The 17,474-nt window shown below is 47.9% G+C and overlaps 2 protein-coding genes across 9 annotated transcripts in view; both read right to left on the minus strand.

Annotated features, from left to right (window-relative positions):
• Positions 1–10,956, minus strand: part of FAT3 (FAT atypical cadherin 3) — a 607,093-nt gene extending 596,137 nt beyond the window's left edge. For 6 of the 8 annotated variants that reach the window (XM_050940215.1, XM_050940199.1, XM_050940224.1 and 3 more), the window contains exon 1: positions 10,381–10,956. The gene's annotated coding sequence lies outside the window, so the exon portion shown is untranslated. Of the gene's footprint in view, positions 1–10,030; positions 10,202–10,380 lie in introns of those variants that run through there. The other 2 variants (XM_050940190.1, XM_050940181.1) reach the window with 2 other exon arrangements.
• Positions 1–17,474, minus strand: part of LOC127045637 (uncharacterized) — a 946,950-nt gene that overhangs the window by 69,310 nt on the left and 860,166 nt on the right. The gene's annotated exons all lie outside the window — the stretch shown is intronic.

Consider the following 17,474-nt stretch of genomic DNA (forward strand, 5'->3'; position numbering starts at 1 on the left):
GAAAGGAATGGCCTTCAGGAGTCACATAACCCAGACCACAAAGAGCTTTAGAGATCAAAATCAACTCCCCGCATTGCACTCAGAAATGAACTGGGAGTCAGCACAGTCCAGGGAAAAGAAGTACAATACTGGATCTCATCAGTCTCTCCCTGCCGTACTGCCTTTTGTGCAGCAACAGCATGAACAGTCAGTGGGCTCAATTCTGATCTCAAATGTTTGCGCTGGTGCAGCTCCAAATACTTCAATGAACTTATACAGAATTTAGGGTCTGTTCCTGCTCCCACTCCCACCTAAGTTATTGACAAAATACCCATTGACTATAATAGTGCAAGACAAGGACCTTCCACTGGTTTAACAGAAAGAAGAATCAGGATCTATTTTAGTCACATTTTTTTCCACAAATACAACTAAGAGATACTAACAGGGTATAAATTGCATTTTTTAAACAAATACTTTTATTTTTATGAAAGCCTCTTAATTTCCATAAACCTGCTCAAAGGTTTTTGGTTTTTTTTTAAAAGAAATTTACTTTTCCAAAATGAATGCTGACTGAATTCCAAAAAGCACTCATCTTTGTGATCAATTTTACTTTTAATTCTTGTGCAAACCCCACAATGAAGCATTATCTGGGTTGAATGCACTGCACAAAAACTGTCTGAATCTAAATGAAAAACTCTCTATATAGTAATTAAAAACAAAAAAAAAACTCATATAAATATTTCATTTTCCACTTCTGTGAAAACTTTTCCACAAAAGGTAACATTTATACCCAATGTCACATCACAATTTTTGTTCTATTCTCTCAAATTCTCCTCCTTCCCACTGATTCACAGGTGCTGACTCCGTGGGCACTCTGGGGCTGGAGAACCCACGGAGAAAAAAAATAGCGGGTGCTCAGCACCCACCGGTGGCCATGTCATTCAGCTCCTCCACTCCCCCCACAGCACTCACTGCCCGCAGGTCTCGCCAATCAGCTCCTTCCCCTCCCTCAGAGGGAAGAGACAGGGTGGGGGCGGGGTCTTGGGGGAAGGGGAGGAGCGGGGCCTGGGTCAGAGCAGGAGTCGAGCACCCCCAGGCAAATGACAGAGTCAGCGTCTGTGCACTGAATACTGTAAAAACCTACTGAAACCCCCCATTCCAACTGAAAAGATAACTCTAACCCAATCTGGAACTGTGCTTGTGAAAAGCATTGGCTGGACAAACCAAGAGACTTCTGTAACAAGAGGCGTACAGCTTTCTGCACCGGGGCTACAGCATTGTGGTGCCAGTGTAGACACTGTGGTCGATCCAGGAGGTGTCCCACAATGCCTGTTCTCATTTCTCTGGGCATCAGTTTAAACTCTACTGCCCTGCCCTTAGGTGACCAACCTTCATTCCCACCCTGTAAATTCCTTTGAAAATTTGAAAGTCCCCTTTCTGTTTGCACAGTAACGCGTGCAGTGGTCTCAGCGCATCTTTCAGGTGGCCATGCCTGCTCCACACACCAGGCGATCCCCCGCTTGGAGCAATGCCGAGTTGCTGGACCTCATCAGCATTTGGGGAGAGGAGGCTGTCCACTCCCAGCTGCGCCCCAGCGTAGGAATTATGATACTTACGAACAGATTTTACGATGCATGACAGAAAGGGGCCATGACCGGGACACACTGCAGTGCTGGGTCAAAGTGAAGGAGCTGTGGAACACCTACCACAAGGCCTGGGAGGCAAACCGCCGCTCCGGTGCTGCGCCCACGAGCTGCCAGTTCTACAAAGAGCTGGACGCGATACTTGATGGCGACCCCACCTCCACTGCGAAGGCCACTGCGGATACTCCTTGGCTCACATGCCAGTCAAGAGTGGACTGAGTCAAGAGGAGGAAATCTTGGACGAGGATGTGGAGAGGGAGGGGGACCTAGAGGCAGAGGATGACTCGGAGGCCACAGATGCATGCAGCCAGGAGCAATTTTCTTCCCCAGAGGAGGCTAGCCAGTAACAGCTCTCTGAGATTGGCAAAGCGCAAACAGGAGAGGAGGCCCCTGGTAAGTGGATCTGATTTTGGGAATCGCTGAAGCGAGTTGTTAGGGGCAGGAGGGCTGCAGAAAGCAGGCTTGTCTCCCACTGCATGCCTAGTCTGGAACAGTTTGTTGATTGACTCCTGCACTTTACGGGAATCTGCCTCAGAGATCTCCAACAAAACTCTCATGGAGATACTGGGCAATCTGCTGCCGCAGATTCTTTGACAGAGCTGCTTTGTTTCTTGCCCCATAAGGGAGAAGAACCTCCCTTGAGTCTCTGCTCACTCTCAGCAGCGAGATATTTTCCATAATGATCGCATCCTGTGGAAAGTGTGGGGACAGGCATGATTATCAGCACCCCCTCCCCCCCACATTGCTGGCTCTCACCAAGAGCCACATGCCCAGTGTACAGCAGGGACCAGGAAGAGTGATTTACCCTGACCTGTGGCTATTCACCATTTTGGGGGTCTTGTGGCTCATGTGTGCTTGCTTGGGGTTAGCTTTGGCGGGGAGAGGGATAGTTCAGTGGTTTGAGCATTGGCCTGCTAAACCCAGGGTTGTGAGCTCAATCCTTGAGGGGGCCACTTAGAGATCTGGGGCAAAAATCAGTACCTGGTCCTGCTAGTGAAGGCAAGGGGCTGGACTCAATGACCTTTCAAGGTCCGCTCCAGTCCTAGGAAATAGATATATCTCAAAATAAAGAAAAGAAAAAGCCAGTTAGTGACAGTGTGTGAGTACTGGCTGTGTTTTAAAGCAGTGAATCAGTGTTGCCTGTGTTCCAAACAATACTCCTTCTTAAAATGTTGCATTTAAACTTCACAGAGATGACTTTGGGAGCCCAGCCGCCATCTTTGTTATTGGCTGCTGAACGGCTTTGCAGCATTAGGAAGAGGTCAAGAAGAACTAAGGAGGACTTTCTGCATGATGTTATGATGAACGCCACAGCCGAGAAACAGGAACTGAAGGAGTGGCGGGACAGCAAGAAGAGGGCCCGAAAGGAGAACGCAGCATGCGAGAATGAAGCCATGGAGCGGCTCTTAAACATTACGGAGCACCAAGTGGACACACTCCAGGCGATGCTTCCATGCACCCTCCAGACATCAACAACACTCTTATCTACCTCCTGGCTCCAGTCTATACCTGCGGCATTCCACTCCTCCCCACCTCATAGTCCAGCAGTACGGACTCCCACTACCCACTGCACTCAACATCCATCCCTCTGCAGTGTGGCCATGCTGAAGTACAGTACCCACTGCACTATACTCCAAAGGAGAAGGCTGGATATGATCCCTGTACGTACACAAATGTTTAGCCATCCCGGCACCCCTCCTCCTAGGACATTCCCTTCTCCTATCCCCATCACTGCTGAGGTTTTTTTTGGTTTGACTCTCTCCTCCAATTATTGTTTTTTTAATAAAAGAATTGTGTTGGTTTGAAAGCAATCTTTATTCTATTAATTGAAAGTAAACAGAACCCTGCAAAGCAACAGACAATTATGTGTTAAACCGTCATATTGCATCATCTGCACCAATCGCAATCACCTCCTAGCATTACAAGCACTGCACTCCTGAGCACAGCAACAAATACTGGTGGCTTTCAGCTTCAAATTGCTGCCTCAAGGCATCCCTGATCCTTATGGCCCTACGCTGCGCCCCTCAAATAGCCCAAATCTCTGGCTGCTCAAACTCAGCCTCCAGGTGCTGAGCCTCTGCAGTCCAGCCCTGAGTGAAGCTTTCACCCTTCCCTTCACAAATACTATGGAGCATACAGAATGCAGCTATAAGCATAGGAATATTGTCATCAGCCAAGTCCAGCTTCCCACAGAGGCAGCATCAGCAAGCCTTTAAATGGCCAAAAGCACATTCAACAGTCATTCTGCACTTGCTCAGCCTGTTGTTGAACTGCTCCTTGCGGCTGCCAAGTTGCCCCAGGTATGGCTTCATAAGCTACATCATTAAGGGGTATGTAGGGTCTTCCAGGATCACAGTAGGCATTCTGACTTCCCCTTTCCAAACCAGCCTGCGTTAATGTCTGTGAAATGCCCACGGTGATCCACATTGAGAAATATCCCTTGTGATTAATGTACTCAGTAGCTAGGTGGGCTGGTGCCAGAATTGGAATGTGTGTGCCATCTATCGCCCCTCCACAGTTAGGGAAGCCAATTTGTGCAAAGCCAGCCACAATGTTACACATGTTGCCCAGAGTCACGGTCTTTCGGAGCAGGATGCGATTAATGGCCCTGCACACTTCCACCAACAGGAGTCCAACAGTCGACTTTCCGACTCCAAACTGGTTAGCGAGTCTGGAGTAGCCAGCTTCCACAGTGCAATCGCTGTGCGCGTCTCCAAAGGCAGGGCAGCTCTCACTCTTGTGTCCTTGCGCTGCAGGGCTGGGGCGAGCTCATCACATATCCCATGAATGTGGTTTTCCTCATCCGAAAGATCTGCAGCAACTGCTCCTCATTCCAGATGTGCATGACGATGTGATCGCACCACTCAGTGCTTGTTTCCAAGCCCAAAAGTGGTGTTCCACTGTGGTCAGCCACAAGCAATCTCGTGTCGTAGCTCGTGGCGAGATCAATGTCACACTCTCTTGCCTTTGCAGTTTAAGGAATAACTCCACTGCCACTCATGATGTGTTGGTCAGAGCGAGCAGAATACTGGTCAACAGTTTGGGATCCATTCCAGCAGCCTGAAGAGGCAGGGTGCACAGTACACAAACTGTTGAAGGATGGCACCAAATGCAGATGGAAGCACAGGGATTGCTAGGATGCGAAGCAATGCATCATGGGGCATCGGGACAGGACCCAGGATGCCCCACAACCCCCTCCGCCTTCCCACAACTCTTAGCGGCAGAAGAGGAAGAGACGCTCTGTGGGATAGCTACCCAGAGTGCATCGCTCCGAATACCGCTGCAAGTGCCACAAGTGTGAACAGCTATTGCACAGGCAGCTGACAGTATGAACACACAACAGCAGTTTCCCTTCAACGCTCTTTGAGCGGTGCTGTAACTCTGCCAGTGTAGATATACCCAGAGCGTCACAGCTAAATACAAGATTGTTTAGCATAGGTAGTTAACACATATTTCAAGGAACCATTCAAGGTGAAGAGGCCCATTAACCTCTGCAGTCATGGGGGAGAAAAGAAAAGAAAAAAGATGGCAGAGGCGTTAAGCGGCTTATATATTACTGTAATGAGCCATAAATCCGGTGTCTCTATTCAGTCCATGATTTTTAGTATTTAGCAAAGTTATGAATTTAAGCTCCCAGGATTGTCTTTTGATGGTATTGGGCAGGTTTCTTTTGAGAACGAGGACTGATAAGTCAGCTATAAAGTGATGGCTTTGTGAAAAGTGTTCAGCCACAGGTGATGCGTTTTTGTCTTATTTTTCTATGTGAGTTCATTTGAGAGCGTAGTGAATCATAGTTGTTTGGGGGCATTTAGTGCACTGGATGAGGTACACCACATGTTGTGATAGGCATGTGTCATAAACAGATAGCTAAGGGTTAATGTTCTTTTACTTGTAAAGGGTTAACACAGGGAACCTGAAACACCTGACCAGAGGACCAATCAGGAAACAAGACTTTTTCAAATCTGGGTGGAGGGAAGTTTTGGGTGTGAGTTCTTTGTTCTTTGTCTTGGGTCTGACCCTCTCGGCTCTGAGAGTGATTTTTCTATCTCCTGGCTTTCTAATCTTCTGTTTCCAAGTTGTAAGTACAAGGATAGTAAGACAATAGGTTTATATTGTTTTCTTTTGTATTTACAGGTGTGTAGTTGCTGGTGTGTTTTGAATTGTATTCTTTTTGGATAAGGCTGTTTATTCACTTTTTTCCCTTTAAGCAATTGACCCTGTACATTGTCACCTTGATACAGAGACTATATATTATGTCCTTTTTCACTCTTTTTATATAAAGCTTTCTTTTTAAGACCTGTTGGAGTTTTTCTTTGGTGAGGACTCCAGGGAATTGAGTCTGCAGCTCACCAGGGAATTGGTGGGAGGAAGAAGTCAGGAGGAACATCTCTTTGTGTTAGATTTACTAAGCCTGACTTTGCATACCCTCTGGGTGAGGGGGGAGAGAGGTTAGCTCTCTTGGTGCTTGTGTTTCAAGGACTTGAAACAGGGAGGGTGGAATCCCTGTTTAGATTCACGGAGCTTGCTTCTGTATACCTCTCCAGGAACCCAGGGAGGGAACACCTGGAGACGAGGAGGGGGAAGGGAAATGGTTTATTCCCCTTTGTTGTGAGACTCAAGGAATCTGAGTCTTGGGGTCCCCCAGGGAAGGTTTTGGGGAGACCACAGTGAGCTAGGCACTGTATAATTCTTAGCTGGTGGCAGCGATACCAGGTGCAAGCTGGTACCTAAGCTTAGAGGTTTTCATGCTAATACCCATATTTTGGATGCTAAGGTCCAGATCTGGGAAAAAATGTTATGACAGCATGGATCTTGAAAGATGTGTTGTAAGGGTAGATGTATTGTAGCAGTGGAGATATGTCTACATAGGTTTAGCTGTTTTCTGGCAGGGTCTGATGCTCATTTGAGTTGCTGTATACCTACCTACCTATAACCTACCTACTCCCCCTACCACCTTTTTTCCCACCTGTCCTTTCCCCACTATGACTGGAGAAGTATTAATGGGCCATTTCACCTTGAAATATGCATTAACTACTTACACTAAACAAGTGGTTCCACCTTGGATTTACCTGTGACACTCTGAGTACACTTCCCAGACCTGAAGAAGAGCTCTGTGTGGCTTGAAAGCTTGTCTCTCTCGCCAACAGAAGCTGGTCCAATAAAAGATATTACCTCACCGAGCCTGTCTCCCTCAAATCTTCTGTTGAGCCATTGAACAGACACAGCATAGGTGGCAGCAGTGAAAGCTTCTCCACACTACATACCAATGTGCCTCCCAGACTAGTAGGCATTACTTTAGCGCGAAACTCTAGTCTCACTAAAGCCTGAGGCAAAGCTGCCATTGACTTCAGCTGAGGCAGGATTTCACCACTGGTCTAGTAGTTTTGTCTCCCTGCCCATTCTATCTTTGGCCTTCTAGCCAAAACCATCAGGATGCTATTGTGCAAGCAGTTTTGGTGAAGTGAACTAGAGACAAGTCACAAAAGCCTTCACATAAACCATCAAAGAGCCATAAGATAGTTAAAAAAAAACAAACACAAAACCAAAAAGCTTTTAATCACTGCTGACCTGTATTTGATTCAAACCTGCAGCCAAGAGGTGAAAGGTATTCTATATCCTGTACTGGGTTGCATAGGATAACAAATCCTATCCTACCCTACACCACAGATTTTTCTCAATAGAGAGAAAGAAAACTATTAATCTGAGCAACATTTGTACTGTTTGCATGTGGCAGAAACATTTGAGAACTCCAAACATATTTATGTTCATAATGGAATAAGAGGTACTAAATCCTACCAGTAAGTAATGGCTAGACACACTACTCAGTTCTAATTGCCCACTTCATTCTATTGACACAATCTATCAACTAGGTTACATCAGGTCGCATTGCCGTATTTGAGAATGGCAACAATGAAAACATAAGTGTATTCTATTTTATCAAGTCATGTCAGAAACAAGGACTGCACTAAAATAACCTAGTGCTTTACACTGCCATCCATCACAGTAGTAAAACTGCATTATAACACACAGGTCAATGGGCACCCTCAGCTTATGGCTAGTTAACAGGTGTTACTATACAGAGATTAAGATTCCAAAAGAGAGAACTCTTTGTTAGAAAGCAAGGCTCTTGTACTTTGAAAAAAGCTCAACATCTGAAGGCAAGTACAGTCAAGGCAACCTACTGATTATTTGCAATGATACTAGATGCATAGGCACTGGGGAAAAAAATAAGCAGAGCTACCTCATTGGTTTCCGGAGCTCCAGTAAATTGGTTCTAATTTGGGTTCCTCACCCAGCCTGCTACATCTTTTGGGCACAATGAGAATGGCAGAGTTCTGTGAACTCTTTCACAGCAGCATCTTGGGAACACACTCTGGCTTCAGAGAGATCGTTTGTTCTTTTCCTAGCACCACCAACATGTTTTCTTCAAGGAAACAAGGTAACTTTGGTTAAATCTAAAAGGATAAACTCCATGTCAGCAAAAAAAAGGGCAGCAAGAACTGGACCCACGCTTTTTTATGGCGTCCTGGTTTCCCAGCTCAGGTTTATATCCCCTAAATAACTGCTTCAGTTCAGAACTAAGCGACCAGTGAAAGCAAAGGGCACTCCCTCAGCGGCTAGTGAACGGTGCAGAATTTCTCCTCCCTAATTCTCAGAGCTCCCTCTCTTTTTCAGTTACTAATTCCTCTGCCAAGAACCTGATCATTCATAAGTAAAGCCCCTGCCAAATACTAAAGGATGCAATGACTCTGCCGGTTGAGAATACATTTTCTGCTGGACAGAGGCGAGTTAGATTTTTGACAGACACTGAGCAAAGGATGCTCCTGGCTGAGTCTGACAGCAATGCAAAGGGACAGAAAAGGAGGAGAGAGGGAACGCACGCGTTTCCCGGGCCACTGTCTCTGTAACAAGGTAAACTTGCTGCTCTGTAACCCTTCTTTTTTTTATTTTAATTGGATCCGGGACTGAGGACAAACCTGAATCCTCCAAACAACAAAGCAAGGGCACGAAGCCCCCAAGAACAAAATACAAGGCACACAACGATACGTCTCTTTAGCGATTGGGGGGGGGGGCAGAGGGGGGGTTGCCCTGCAAATAATCCGGCCGGGTTCAAGAAGCAGCAAAAGAGATTCTCTTAATCATGCAGGGGGGAAAGCCACATTACCAGTCCCCAAACCAGGGCGGGTTTTGTTCCATGCCTACATCCAGCAGCAAGAAGAAATACGGTCATTTGATCATTTGTTTTAGTTCCTCTATGTTGGCAATTGAAATCCAGTCCCTTTTGGAAACCAGCGCACCGCGGATGGGAACGGTCCGAGGCCCCAGCAACGCTCCCGCGGCTGCCCTACAAAGGCTGAACTAATCATTAACTGCGGAGGCAAAGCGAGGTCTGTTCCCTCCGCGCAATCCCGGGAGAGGTGAGTGGTTACTGCAACGCGCGCACCCCCCCCCCTTCCTGCAAAAAAAACCAAACGTGTTTCAAACGTGCCGAAATCCAAGGGAAAGCGATCGGCCCCCAGGGCACGATGGGGAAAGCAGTATCCCCTCCCCCCAGCACTGCCCATTGCAAGCACTTTCCCTGTGCGACCCCCACCGGGCAGAGTCCGCGCTGCCAGCCCCCAAGCAGGGAGCAGCTGAGCGATTCTCCCTCCTGGTCTCCAGGAGCCTGGGCGGCAGCAGCAGCAGCAGCAACCCCGTCGCCACCTCCCGGGGAAACCCCCGCTGCAGCTATGCAAACCGCAGCACAGTCACGGTCCCTTTCCCCCGCACCTCCAACGAGCAAGTCACGCCGCAAGGAGACGGGGTTGGGAAAAGCGAATTCCCCTTCAAAACGGGAGCCCCTTCCCTGCTCGCTGCATCCCGCCCCCGGCAGCAGCAAGCCCCCGCCAGGCACCGCGATCGGCTGGGCTAGTAACAAACGCAGCTGAAGAGCATAAGCAGAACCCGCCCCCCCCTCCACACACACACACAGCTCCAGCCTCCGACTGTGTTTAAAACTGGTGCAAAGCAGGAGAAGACTCACTAGCAGCAGGAGTGCACGGGAGGGAGAGACCCACTTGCTTCCTCCCGTTGCAAAAGTACAGCTCATCCGGAGAGCCACTGAACTTTATCTCTAGATAAAGATCAAACACACCAGAGGGGCTGGAGTCAGTAATTTGCACTGGCCTAAGGGGAGTTTCTCCAGCTTTACGAAAACCGAACACGTTTAAGTTTTGCAACTTGCACATGCAAACTTCCCTATCGCGCTGAGCCCCTTCGGAGCGTGCACTGGGCTGCTACATCTTCCTCGGCGTCCCACCCGAGCGGCAGCGCGGGCTGTTCACGCCCAGGCAAGTTTGCAAGGTGGAAAGTTTCCACGCGTTGCCCCCATACCCCTCCTGCCCGCCCGGCTCTGCAAAGGGACCGACTAACCCCAAGAAGCAAAGGCGACGCATCAGCTCCGGGGCTTCCCCCTCTGCCTCCGCTGCACGATCTCCATGAGCCCGGGAGCCTGCCCCGCTGCGCCCTCCTGGTGCAGCGCGCAGCCCGGGACTGGGGCCGGGAGAAGGCTGGAGGCGCGACGCGCTCGGCAAGCAGCTCCGGACTCTGCCTGCCTGGGGCTCTGAGCGGAGGGGGAAGGGGGCGAGCACAACCCGCCGGTCTGATCACAGCGCAGCCTACCGGGAGGAGAGCCCGCTCCCGTGTATCCGCCTCTTCCCCCCACGGCTCACTCCCCCCGCCTCGCCTCTTTCCAGCAGAGACACAGACCCACACTCACCCCACTCCTGCCGCCTGCTCTCCGCCTAACACGGACGCTCAGCCTCTGTGTCCGCTCATCCCGGCAGAGAGACGCTCGTTCTCCACAGCCTCCCTGCTGCCTCTTCTTCCCATCAAAGACACACGCAGCTCACCCTGGATCCTCTCAAGCTCCTGCCTCCTCCCCTTCACAGTGCTTCTCTCCCGTCTCCAGCTGCTGCGCTCCTACACACCCACCCTGGATCCTCTCACATCCGCCTCAACCCATCCCACCGGCGCGGGGCAGGCTCCACGGGATACACCCTCAGCTCAGTGGCAGGGCGAGCTGCACGGTGCATTGTCAAAGCCAGAGGTCTGGACAGGGCTTCCCACTGTATTTCTGCTTTTATCCCATGGCCCTTGGCCCTTACTGTTGTTTACCACGATCCCCTGGCAAGTGGTTATGTGTGATGAGTCACTATCTAGGGCCCTTACTGCTGTAGTATCTGACTTGCTGACAATATTAAACGTGTCTTTCCTGCCAACATCCTTATGAGGTAGGGATCTGCTATTATTCCCCTTTTAGAGATGAAGAACTGAGAGACTAAGAGTGAGACTTTCAAAAGCACCTAAGGTAAGTTCCTAGCCACTATTGAAAGTCAATGTGATGGGAGTTAGGCACCTAAGTCACTTAGGCACTTTTAAAAATGCCTCCCTAAATGGTTTACCTAAGGCCACACAGGATCACACAGGAAGCCTGGGGTGGAGCAAGAAACTAAACCTATATATCCCACAGATCGGGCTAGCAGCTTAATTTCTGAGCCATCCTTCCTCTTTTATTGCTTGTTTTTCTTCTGGCAGCTTTTCCCTTTTTTCTTTTTTTTTGGGGGGGGGCGTGGAATGAAAAATCTTTTATCTTGGTTGATAAATACAGGAAATATCTTTCTCAAACTCTCTTGTGTGTCACACGCTGGAATATAAGAACGGCCATATGGGTCAAACGAAAGGTCCCTCAAGCCCAGTATCCTGTCTTCTGACAGTGGCCAATGCCAGGTGCCCCAGAGGGAGTGAACAGAACAGGTCATCATCGAGTGATCCATCTCCTGTCACCCATTCCCAGCTTTGGTGTCTTAATTTCCTCTCTGTCCCATTGGTTCCCATCTGGGGTTGAAGTCCTGAAACACCATTCCAGTTTTCATGTCTAGTTTGTATTCATGGATTCTGCACTTGGTAAGAGTCCAGTTTAGCTTTGCTTGTTTCACCGTAGTGGGGGTAGTTCACTGTGATAGCTCTGCACAAGGATTTGTAGCAGTCTACAGGGTTGATGTCTTCCCAGTGTGTCATATATTGGTTTTATGTAGGGTCTAGCATCTTGAGCATTTTCAGATTTTTCACTCCATTGGTTGGGAGGTTAGGGCTGTTGAGAGCAGGAAATACAAGAGTGGATTATGCCACTGTAGTTATTTGGGTTGAGAGCCTCTTCATTTTTGAGTACTGGGGCAGGCTTTTATGTACTAAGGTACTTGTTACTTGTTTCACAATATGTTTATTCCTCTGGCTGAACCGTAGGTCCATTATGGCACCTTTGCTGTGCTAAGGGTAAATCTGCCCAAGGAGCCCCTCTTGTTCTACCATTGAGAACATTTTCTGTAGAGTTATCAGTTTCTTCCTATTTGTGTTGATGGTGATGCTCAACAATCCCTATTTTAATGAAGTGTTACAATAAGGTACATCATCTCTCAATCTGTTTGTCTCCCTTTGTAGAGATGGAATCCAGTTCCCTGCTTGTACAGTTACTTATGGCTCATGTACTACATCTGAGAGAGACAGCTATCACCAGTGCAAGTGCTTTGAAGTGCTAATTTCGTTTATTTTCTAGTCTGCTGCTCTTTCTCTCTTTTCTTGCCTACCCCTTTACTGTTGGTCACAGTTGCTAAACATGACTTTTAGCCAGAGGACAGGTGAAAAGTTCCCCATGAAAACCACTGTCAGCATTGCTCTCTCCGCTGATCTCATAAAACACTCAGCATGCATTGGGCAATCTGCTGCTGTAAACTAGTGTGAAGGTGGAAAAAAAAACAGCAAAAGCCCACATTAATCACACTATCCAGGCCAATCATCACAAAACAGGAGGGCCAGACTGTAGTTGACAAAACAAGAAACAAACAAACATCAAGTACTAATTGTTTATTTTAAGACACTACTAACTACAAATAAAAGTGTGAATGCCCCATGGCAGAAGTACATAGGCAATTTTACCTTTTACTAAAACAAAACTACGCTACAAGTAATTTTATACTAACATTTGTTTTTCTCATAATGGGTCATCCTGTGAAATTTACTACTACTCCTAAAAGTTTAGTAATATTTGTGTTATGGTAGTCTCAAGAAGCTATAACAGAGACCAGGGAAGCATTTTGCTAGGTCCTATAGAAACACAAAGTAAGGAATAGTCCTGTTTCTAAGAGCTTATACTCTGCACAGACAAGACCAGACTGGGAAGAAAAATATAGTATATTACAGATGGAAGTGGGAGAATAACTGATTTAGCTGAGAGATTAGCCACTGGGCTAACAGGACCCATGCCCAGGGGCCCCAGCCAGTTGGGGAGTCCTGGGAAAATGGGCACCTCCACACACTGACCCTGCTTCCCCTGTCCACCCGGTGCTCCTTCCAGGGAGCAGGATCAGGGCGTGGGGGCTTGCCCTGCTCTGCTTGCCCAGGGCTCCTGCAAGGGAGTGGGGGAAGCCCCTGCACCCCAATCTCACTGCCCAGCAGGAGTGCGAGGCAGGCAGGTATGGCAAGCCTCCCCATCCCATTTCCCCTGCAGGAATGCAGGGGGAGGGGCCGGGGGGGATTATAGGCAGAAGGGGTAGGGTGGGGCCCCCACTTGCTCTGGCCTGGGGCCCCACAAAACCGTAATCCACCTTTAGAGCCAGGAACCCAGATCTCTCCAGTCCTAGTATAAAAATAGTGCTCCTTAGCTTCCAAAAGACCTTGCAGACAGGGCTGGTGCTTCCATTTAGGCGACCTAGGCAATCGCCTAGGGTGCCCGGATTATTGGGGGGCGGCATTTTGCTGGGGGGGGGTGGCACGCAGCTCTGGTGGACCCACCGCAGTCGTGCCTGCAGAGGGCCCCCTGGTCCCGCGGCTCCAGTGGAGCTGCCAGAGGCATTCCTGCGGACGGTCCGCTGCTCCCGCGGCTCCGGTGGACCTCCCGCAGGCACGGCTGCGGCAGCTCCACCGGAGCTGCGGGACCAGCACGCGGGGCGGCAAAATGGCCGTGCACCTAGGGTGCTAAAAACACTAGCGCCGGTCCTGCTTGCAGATAATGTTATACTGTTTTTTAAGTCATCTTTTTGAGGTATTGACTGTTTTTCTTTATATTTTTGAACTGCCTCTGTGGGTGAATGGTAACATTATAAAAACATAAATAAAACCAAACACAAATTCCTCCAACTATAAATTAAAATACTAGAATAGATTGTGTTCCATGCCACTGCAATTTTGTTCCCTACAAATAATTGTAATGAACTGGCTAGTGTATGTGTACACCTCTGCCCTCTACTGGATAGAATCAGAACTGTGTGTCAAAGTTCTTGTACTGCTTGTATTTAACTCAAAAGGAAGGAGGTTGTATTTTTGGAGTAGGAAGTATGAAGACTGCAGTGCTGTCCCTATTGTTGTCATGGACTTCTGAAAATTAATGCACTGAATTTCTTACAATATTGCACAGTCCTTTGTTTAGCCTTCTTTTAAATGTCTCCTAGGATAGGGCTTCCATCACTTCTCCCGGGAAAGCTATTCCACAATTGTCTGGATTTCACTATTAGGACAGGCTCTTTCTCTATTCCACCTACCTCCCACTCAATATTTTGTCTAAATTGCTATTTTCTTAATTCTATCCTCCGGTAATACACCCTTCAGATATTTACAGACTTATATCTGTTGTAGATCCCCCTTAGTTGTCACTTTGCCAAACTATATATATCAGCTTGGAAGGTATTAGAATTTGTATCAGTAAATGTCAGAAAGCATTGATTTCACCATACATGCACAAACTGATGACAACATATTTCCACTGATAATAAATGAAATTTACAGATAAGAAAAGTAAGAACAGTTCTGCTTGAGAACTTATTAGAGTTTGATTTAAGGATATTTACTTTGTGTATTTTGACATGTGACAATTTGTGTTTTAACAATTTGAATTTCAATGTCTACTGTCATTACATAATTGTTGGAGCCCCATAATTTCCTACAACTGTGAAAATTTTAATTGCTAAAAATAGAAAAAAGTGCTTAAAAATAAACATCAATATTATCTGTCAAAATTATAAAAAAAAAATGTAGTTCTGCCAAGCCTCCCTCTGTCTATATATTTACTGTTACAGTAGATAAATGCTAATGAGTATTAGTAGTTAATTCAGTTTTTCCTTATTAATCAATCCCTCCAGCCCAGTAATGATTTTTGCTGCTCTTCTCTGAACTGTCCCCAGTAGGGAGGGAATTCTGTTGATTAGCAATAGCACTTTGTATGGATGTAGCATTATGTTCATTTGTAGATTACTTTCCTAAAGGAGGGAAACAGTTTGCATATGGAGTAACTAAAGCATAGAGGACCATACTATCCTCTCATACCAGTTTTTTACAATGGTGTAACTTCATCAACTTGAGTGGAGTTACCCCGATTTACACTGTGTAAGGGAAGAATTAGGCCCAGAGTGCTTAAGTGGTTGTGTTAGTCAGCAACTGAACCTAGGTCTCCTGACGCCAAGTCTCATCTCAATCTACATGATCCAGCTGATCCTAAAACATAATCATCTATAGAATTACTATTGAAAACAAAATAACACAACTATCATGTCCGATTTACCGTGTTATCACACTCTACAAACACCAGTCTCGAAATTGCTTCTTGATCCCCCTATGCCATCTTCTAAACAAACAGCAAGAGAAATCTTGTCACCTTCCTGCGAAGATGACCAAGTTAATGAAGATCTAAATAAAGCACTACTGGGATATATGATCTTACTTTTCAATCTACTCAGGAATTTACGTTGAAATTATAGTTAATGGTTATTCAGCTAAGGTAAAGAAAAAATAAAACCAAGCCAGAGGGAAAAAGGCTTCTAAGAGCTCCAAGAAGGGACAGAGAGACTGGTTTTACATCTGATCTTAACTCAACCTGCAGCACACTATTCAAAATAAATCTCAGCATATTGTCATGAATTATGAAACACTGACATTTCATTTGGAATTAATGCGAAGGGCGGCGTGTACACTATTTTAGAGTCATTTGGTTAGGCAAATTAATACATATTTTACTTCACCAGAACAAATGTTAGCAACCCTGTGGTTTTTCAAAACATCAAATTATTTGCATAATGAAAAAATATCTTAATAGAGGTTGTTCCCCAGAGCTGTTGTGAAAGTTACTTTGAAAAGAATCAAATCTATTGCTTGATTCAAAATACTACTGATTATTTTCATATAGGCCCGGGCTGGCCTTTCTGGGTATGTCTACACTGCAACTGAAAACCCATTGCTGGCCTGTACCCACTGACTTTGACTCAGGTTAATGGGCTGTTTAGTTGTGAGGTTGACTTTCAGGGTTGGGCTCGTGCCTGGGCTTTAGAACCCTAGGAGATGGAAAGGTCCCAGAGCTCAGGATGCAGTCTGAGCCGGAATGTCTACACCAGAATTAAACAGCCCCTTAGCCTGTATCACACAAGCCTGAGTTAGCTGGCATGGGCCAGCCACAGGTTTTTAACTGGAGTGTAGACATACCTGCAGTTTACAGGGCCTCAAGTTGCTGAAAGGGGAGTGAGGAAAATTGTGCTTCCTGCCCCCAAAAGGTGTGAACATCAAAGAAAGTTGTTTTCACTTTTGGCAACTGTGGTGCCAGAGGTAGACACTGAGGAGGCCCATTTGCTTAATTTCCATGAGTCCACAAGCAGCCAATAGCAATGCTGATCACAGTCTTGAGTTACCTTTGCTATATCTGGCTATAACAGATACCAAAATGCCATTCTACTGCTCATGTACATCAGCTTTTTTTTTTTTTTTCTAAAGAATATCGAAAATGAAAATACTCTAAATTGATTTTTTTGTCTAAAAAGTAATCAGGCTTACTTCTTACACATTATCTACTGTTTAAGCAGGGCTTCCCAGGGGTGGGGGGGGCAAGTGGGGCAATTTTCCCCAGGCCCCAGGCTCTGCGGGGGCCCCCCACGAGAATGGCTGAGGTTCCCTCCCTGGCCCTGGCCTGACCCCGCCTCCACCCCGTCCCAGAGCCTCAGCGCATCCAGGAGTGTCCCTGGATCAGGAGTGGCTCCAGGGTTTTTGGCATCCTAGGCGGGGGTCCTTCCACACTCCCGGTCTTTGGGGCACTTTGGCAGCAGGTTCCGGAGCGAGTGAAGGACCCGCCGCAGAATTGCCGAGGATGACACAGAGCACGGAAGGACCCCCCGCCACTGAATTGCCGCCAAAGGCGGCAAAATGCCACCCTCCCAAATCCTGGTGCCCTAGGCGACCGCCTAGGTCACCTAAATGGAAGCGCCAGCCCTGCCCTGGATAGCACTTCCGCATGACTCCGGTGGGGCCTGAGCTCCTCCCCGCTCAGAGCCGCGTGGTAAGGGGTTAGGGCTGCAAGCTCCAGGCCGAGCGGAGGGAGCTCAGGCCCCGCTGGAGCTAGCAGCCCTGCCTCCCTACCATGGAGCTCAGGCCCCGCTGGAGCCACGCTGCAGCGCAGTTCAAGGACACTCCTGGATGCGGTGCACTGAGACTCCGGGTGAGGGGGGAGCTGGAGGTAAAGGGCCACGGCCAGGGGGGGTTGGATAAGGGACAGGGAGTCCTGGGGACAGTCACGGAACAGGGAGGGGGCAGAGGTTGAGGGAGTGGCCAGGGGACAGGGAATGGGGGCGTCAGATCATAGGCGTTCTGGGGGACTGTCAGGATTCAGCGAGGGGGTGGATAGGGGTCGGGGCAGTTAGGGGAGAGGGAGCAGGGGTGGAGTCCCAGGGTGGTGATTGGGGGGATCTCTGGGGGACGGTGAGGGGACAAGGAGCAGGATGGGTTGGGGATTCTGAGGGGGTCGGGCAGTCAGGGGGTAGGAAGTGGGTGGGGGTCAGATAG

Source organism: Gopherus flavomarginatus, chromosome 1 (genome assembly GCF_025201925.1).
Source record: "Gopherus flavomarginatus isolate rGopFla2 chromosome 1, rGopFla2.mat.asm, whole genome shotgun sequence".
Classification (NCBI taxonomy): Eukaryota; Metazoa; Chordata; order Testudines; family Testudinidae; genus Gopherus; species Gopherus flavomarginatus.